General features: G+C 29.5%; 1 pseudogene; it reads left to right on the plus strand.

The window, feature by feature from the left end:
• LOC113373222 overlaps positions 1–1,618 on the plus strand; it is a 93,643-nt pseudogene extending 92,025 nt beyond the window's left edge.
• The last annotated feature ends 4,783 nt before the right edge of the window (positions 1,619–6,401 follow it).

A 6,401-nucleotide genomic window follows, 5' to 3' on the forward strand; every position in this document is an offset into this window, starting at 1 on the left:
TTACCTTTACTGTAACATTTTTAGAAAAAGTTGAAATCGTTTTTCCTCATTTTGAAATTACATATTCCTTTTAGGAATCATAAGTAAATTTGTTACAGTGACATGGTCTAATATCCTACTAAAGTGCACCGATGTTTGGGAATAATGTAATGGAAATTGACTATATAATTTATAAATCATTCTTTACCATTCCAATTTACTTTAGCATATTGTATAAGCAAATCAGATAGATTTTCTTTAAGAATTTGAAAGTTTATATTTTTCAAATAATCATCAAATCTGACAATTCTTACAACTTTATCCTAGTCCTCTATCAATGTAGTAGACGTTTTTTTCCTTAATTATAATTAATATGAAATTTATTTTCCAGACGTAGAAAGACCCACAAATCTCAAAGATCAGCAGATGTGATGCAAAATAAAATGATCGAAGAACACAATATGACCGTCATCGAATCAAAAATGCCAGAACGTTTACCAGCATCTACTGATAAATTGGTAACCAAACACACACTGGAAGCCAACAATGGTAAGATAATAATAACAATAATATTAATACAATTATTATTTAAATATTAGTGTTTTAGTAGTATTATTAATTGTGTTTGAATTTATTTCACAGCTAATGAAAACAGAGCAACGACAACCTCTAACAAAACTGGAAATAAGAGAAAGTCTGAATCTTCAAATGGTAACAAAAAGAAGAAGAACGGTACCAAACAAACCTCAACCAAACAACAACCCATTGCTCGAGGAACCCTTTATGGACTTTCTTCTTTGAAACGAACAGGAGATGTCAAAATAAATATGATGGCTGATTACACAACTGTTAAAACCAACTTTATTTTGGGGCCTCTTATTTTGAGAGTGGAGAAAGAGGTATGGTGCACTTCCAAAAGTTTATTAGGTTAGCGCCTCTAAAATTATTAAAAATTTAATATTTTTACTTAGTTTTGGACGTGGTGCCAAAAGGGAACTGAAAAGCGCGACAGCAACAACTGCTGAGATGCTAGGAAGAATCAGTCTGCGAGTGGTTAAAGGCGGAGCAGCCACTTTGCATTCAATCAAGGTAAATAAAACTTTGTTACCAACAATTTGTTTACCTTGTGTCAGCAACTATTACAAATTACTATTTTTCTTCTAGGTCCAACAACCACGTGCAGTTTCAGTAGAAAGCGCTGACAACCACGACAGAACACGTGAATTTGTTTGGCGCAGAAGTGCCCACATTGCCAGCGTAGTTTCGCAGCAACTGACAAATGCAGCAAAATCTATGCTTCAACCACCACCATTGTCTACAGCTGCTACCACAACCAGGCGAAAACGTTCAGTGGTATAATAGTAATAAATTCATAAAAGTTTGTCCTAGTGACTCAGTACTGATTTTAAAATCCCATTCTTCTAAAATGTAACGAATTATGTTTAAATTTTGTTGCTCTATAAGAAATATTGCTTTTTGATCAATTTTAATTGCAAAAAAAATATTATTTTTATCACCTTCTTAAACAAAAAATGTCTGGCTCAAAGAAGAGAAAATTCAAGAAAAAATGACAATTTTATAGAAATTATAAGATAGGAGTAGACGTAGTTGGTGATTAGGAAACAAACAAAGTCATATGCACCAGCTGTTGAAAAACATCATAGTTCCTCGCACTAATTTTAAATTTTGCAAAAATATAATATTCAACAAAATACACGTTAAACTAACACTGAAACTATATATCACGAAGTACACATGTTTTTTTTAATTTTTTGACTTAATAAATTTAGCTTCTATATTTCGTTACTCCAATAATTCACAATTTGATGATTTTATTATAATTTTATATTTACGAATATAATCGAATAAATCAACGAATTGTTGGATATTGTTAGGGCTGTAATATAACAATTCACGTTCCTTTAATTATTTATTTATTTATATATTTATATTAATATTTATGTGAATATTATAGAGTTAATATACAACTTGTTGATATGCATCACGTATTATTAGGCTATATGTGAACTTAGAATAATAGTTTTAAGAAAATTAGCGGTAGTAATTTATTGTATTAATGATAGTAAGAAGAAAAAAATTATATATACATATATATAATTGTAATATACGAGTATATATATATATATATATTATATATAATTATATATATATAATTTATTAGCTATGTATAAAATCTTTATATTGAAATATATTTAACTCAAATAAAATGTGACAACCGTCACAGTTTGTCAAACTCATTTTTCATATCTAATTAGATACTAATTTTGTCGGTTTGACCGTAAAGAAGCCAAAGTAAATTTGCCTACCAAAATTTGCCAACCGATAGACTAATAGGACTAATAACCAAAAGTTGGTCGATGTGATAGTTGGAAGATTGAATTGATCCCAAATATCTGTACGTGTAAAACATCTAACCTTAAGGGGGTTGTTCGGTTTTTTTTCGATTTTGAGATTTTTTGATATTACTAAAAACCTTAGAATTATTTAAAAAAAAATCATCTCAATATTTATTTTTTTGACGAAGTTATAGATATATATATCTCCATATGTATGATCCTCTGAAACTGTTTTTTTCATCGCTCCGCGAGCTAATGTATGCCAGATGCTCTCTTTTTCATTATAGTACGTCATGCACATGACCTTTTTAATGTGTCAGCATCTTTGAACACCATGGTGTATTAGTACATTAAATTAAATGGTGTATTTAGTACATTATATTTAAAACTTTAAATACGTTTTTCTCAAATTGACTTTTTTCAATGCGGTGCCATAAATTAAAAAAAAACTACAAGTCGGATCGACTTGCATTTTTTTTTAATTTGTTCACCACTGCAATACCTCGTCCCAAAAAGGCCCTTTTTGACACTTTTTTTTAAATAGCTGCCATTTTTTCCCTTCTTGCTTTTTTTCTTTCATTTTGGTAGGGGGACTGGATTCAAACTTCTTCTTCAACGTAGTTTTGTTTTTGTTTTTCTTGTTTCAGGCGATGCGCAACGGATTTATCTGTGGCACCGCAAAAGAGATCGATTTTGCAATGCCCATTTTGGCGCCCCCTGGTTAACAAATGACGGCGACAAAAAAAATATAAAAATTCTTAGTATTATATGATTTTGTTTGAACAACGCATGTCTCTATGATAAATATATTTTGAGAAAAACAAAAACAAATACCTTGCATTTTTTGTAACAAAAAAAGAACAACCCCCTTAAGTTATATATTGGTAAGAAGAAGTCAATGTAGATGTCATTTAAAGCAATATAACTTCACCAGATTATGCACGAGATGCCAGTTGAATTCCATTTAAAGAAATGTTGTAGAGCGCCTGATGCTGCGATCTTCACAAAACTTGGAGCTGTCAAAAGTTTAAGTGCCATAATGAGAGCATGTGGGACCAAATACCACACAAATATCTGTAGTTCTTCCCAAATTAGACAAAGCTGCCAAAAAAAGAAATATAAATGATCAAATAGCCCCATGTATTTGATAGCAGTCACCACTGTGGTTACAAGTTTTTCGAATCGATACTCAAAGGCGGCAAATTTGAATCGGACTCTGGAATCAACTTTGAGGTAGACAGAGTCCACCTGGAGGTGACGACCAACTCGTAGAATTGTTTTTTTTTATTTACTTGATCAATTATCGTCTTGGATAGAACAACGACCATTTATTGAGCGATATGTAATATCTGACCTAAGGCTAGCTATTTAATAATGCATTTTTGGGACTTTTTGAACCAATTTACATATTTATAATTTATATATATTTATTTAAATATTTAGATTTGTTGAAATTCGATCCTGGTTTCTTGTTCAAAAAGTTCTTCGAGTCGATGATTTGACAGTTGGATCAGTTCTACCTTCGAGTTTGACAGCTCCAGGTAAACAGTAAAGTTTTAGTTATAATTATAATTTATTTATTCACAATTATGTCTATAGTCTATAATATTTGATAAGGATTTTATTTACGCTTAATGTGAGTTTGTGATCAGTTGAGTTCAAAAATGTTATGTGCTTCCAAAAGAACGATGTAAAAGAATGTTGTGCAATTCTGTGACTTTACCATTTAAATTAGATTTATATGAGTTCAATTACATGCAAATATGCCCTTTCAAAGAAATCATGAGAGCAGCTATGAAATCTAACACGATGATCTGAACATATCCACAGTAAGTACAAATTGATGATCATAAATTAAAATAAAATGCTTTGTAGTTATTATCCCACTAATTGTAAGCCAAAATCTTTACGTATGATTAATGTAAAAAATACGTAAATGATTGGGAGAAATGGCTATTAGTTTTTGGCAAGGGCAGGCCCAGCCATTACAAAGATACAGGGCTAAATATACAAAAAATTGCAGTTTTTGAGAGAAATAAGCATCCGAATTGAATGATTTAAAAAACTTTCTGCTTGTGTTGACAAAACAATTGCTTTTGGAAAGAAAAACTGACTTTGTGATTCAGTTTATACAATTCTTATAAATATTATACAATGTTACAGTATTTATAATAATCTATTTGAAAACATTTAATATCCCTCGAACATTTGGTTACGGTACGTTCCAGAAATTTGCCTTAAGGCTCTAAGCCATACATCAATAGTTAGAATTTACTTTACATTGTTCTATACACTTGGGTATCAAAATCTTGAATAATTTGTACTTGAAATGCGGATAAGTATCAATATGTGGAGTTAGAGCATTTTTGTACATTTTGTCAAATAACTTTTAAAACAAATAATTTTGTTCTAGACATTCAGAATTTTTATATCAGTTTAAACTAGATAAAATTTACTCAATTTAATATAAATTATTATGTGCACTTAAATATTGAATTTAAAATGAAACTAGTAGAAACGCAGACCTCAATATTTTTATAATTTCAATATTTGATTGTAGGACTTTTTTCACATTATGTCAAATATTTTGAAAATTTTTTCCGGTCACATAAACTAGATTAAATTTGCTAGAATTTAGTATAAATTGTTAAATGCTCTTGGCTATCAAAATTTTGAACAATAGTTAGTTGGAACGCAGGTTTGAGTTTGATGATTAGCAATATGTGGATTTGGGACATTTAGTTGAATTTGTTCGGTGGACTTAAATTTATTTACATTAGTAAAAACTAGATAAAATTTACTAAAATTGAGTTTAATAATTGGCTATAGGTTGATTTTGGACGTTTTTTTTATATACTGTCAAATAACTCTAAAATTTTGTTCTAGGCATTTTAATTTATTCATATTAGTGAAAAATAGATAAAATTTAGATTTATAAATCATAAACCATATTAAAACCATAGACTGCTATTCATGTCTTTTTTAAACTACCATTTATGGACTCAAGTTATTAGATTAATATAAATGATCTATCATTCGGTATATTTAATGTTACTAGATTAGTAATGAGAAACATATAATACTATTTTAGATGTATGGTCTTAAAATATTTTTTTATTTTTATTACAGGTGCTTATGACTTATAAGAATGCCTCAAAAAGATCTTTTGGATCTTCGCTATAGTAAAGGGACATATAATCAACAACTATTGGACAAAGTCTTTTTGATGAAAAAGACGAAATTATCCTGTTTAATGACCTTTCAGGGTACCATTGCAAAACAACGAAATCCTTGGTTGCAACATCGAAATTTTATCAAAGAAATGGATTTGTGTTCGCAATTTTTGAAATATTTTGACTGATTTCTAAAGATTTTAAGACGCTGATTTCAAAAATGCTATCCGTTTTTGGGTAAATCCACATACACCCCGCGAAAAATCGAAATCTTTGGTTGCAAAGTCGTTTTTTTTTTCAAAAATCGAGTTTTTTTCGCGATTTTCAAAATGTTTTGATGTGTTTTGATTGATTTTGAGTCGCTGAATTCGAAAATGTTACCGCTTTTGGATAAATCTGTAAACCTCTGCAAAAAATCGAAATCTTTGGTTGCAAAATCTAAATTTTACTAATGAAATGAACATTTTTTTTTCGCGATTTTCAAAATGTTTTGACCGATTCTGATAGTTTTCGAGGCGCTGATTCCGAATATAAAATCAATTTTTTGAAAAAAAAATTCTTCTGCCCTTGGTACCAAATTGAAGTTGGAAAAATGGCCAACTTTGAAGCTGATTTTAACACTGAAGATGATGATAATTTGTAATTTTTGTGGTTTGGTATAAAGATTGTACTTTAGTCTACACAATGCATTCATTAAAATTATCAATTTCATTTATTAAGGACCTAAAATTGCATTTGAAAGTCACGATTTTGGCCAATTTTGGCTGCTCCTATATAGACTGTTTTTTTATCGGAAAAATAAAATTTTAAATTACACCAAAGTAGGTTTGGTTTACTGTTAACCAGGCGTAAATATAAATTTATTAAAAATTATCCTACTATTTCTTATCTT

The sequence above is a fragment of the Ctenocephalides felis genome, unplaced genomic scaffold, assembly GCF_003426905.1.
Source record: "Ctenocephalides felis isolate EL2017-DRISC unplaced genomic scaffold, ASM342690v1 CF-g0.4_SCAFFOLD_01604, whole genome shotgun sequence".
NCBI lineage: Eukaryota > Metazoa > Arthropoda > Insecta > Siphonaptera > Pulicidae > Ctenocephalides > Ctenocephalides felis.